The following is a 1,068-nucleotide window of genomic DNA, read 5'->3' as shown; positions in this document are numbered from 1 at the left end:
AAGGCCCCCAGCTCCTTGTGGTGAACCTGATGCACAGCACCAGACAGCTGACCAGAGGACAAGTCTCAGAGGGAGAAGAGCACCTGCTTCTCACACCCGCCCTCTGGCCCCTCAAGGCACTGACCCTCCACACACACACACACACACAAAGCTCCGCAGAGTCGGCCAAGAGCTCCGCAGAGTTTACAGTTACGGGGAACCGGAGAAGTGGCCCAGAAAAGAGGCCCTCAGCCCTGCACCCGTCGTCCCTGGCCACGCACAAAGGGGACATCCTAGCTGTTACTCTCTCCAGGGCAGGACTGCAGGACAGCTGGGGGAGGCAGTGAGAACCCCCTTCATCCACCTCTGACCCCAGCATCTTTCCTGAAAAGGCATGTGTTGTTTCAACCTTGGCCCCCACACCTACCATGGCATCGTCAAAGCCTGAGACAGGGTTTTGGCAGAGCCAGGAAGAAGAAAGATCATGGCAGCCCCACCGCACCCTCCTGGAAGAGGGTGGAAAGCCCACAGATCCTTGAGTCAGATGGTCCTGAGATCAAAATTGAGGTTCAACCAATAACTAGCTATTTAACGTGATCAAGTTTTTCACCTCTCTGGCCCTCAGTTTCCTCACCTGTAAATTGGGAGCAGTGAAGCCTAACTCCTTGGATGTTGTGAGATCATAGGAGTGACGCACCTATGGAAGGGTCTGCATAGAGTAGGTGCCTGACAAATACGTCCATGTGGGCCTGATCAAAATGCACCGGAGAGGAAGCAGGAGCCTGCATGCCAAAGTTGGGCTGACACCACCCCTGCTCCAGAAGGGGAGTCAGAGGGGGAACAGCAGGGCAACTTTGAGTTTGTCCTTTTAGCCAGATCAGGAGGCAGTGGAGGAGCAGCATGGCCCTGAGTCCCGACACTGCGCCCCAGGTGAGGAGACAGCCCTGTGGCTTTCGCAGAAATGACTGATATACATGCTAACTAGGTACATAGGCCCTGGAGACAGACCTCCTGGGTTCAAATCCCATCTTTACTTCTTGCTGGCTATGCGGCCCTGGCAAGATATGTAACTTTTTTCTCACTCTAAAT

The sequence above is a fragment of the Pteropus alecto genome, unplaced genomic scaffold (genome assembly GCF_000325575.1).
Source record: "Pteropus alecto unplaced genomic scaffold, ASM32557v1 scaffold120, whole genome shotgun sequence".
Lineage (NCBI taxonomy): Eukaryota > Metazoa > Chordata > Mammalia > Chiroptera > Pteropodidae > Pteropus > Pteropus alecto.
This window is presented reverse-complemented; position numbering follows the sequence as displayed.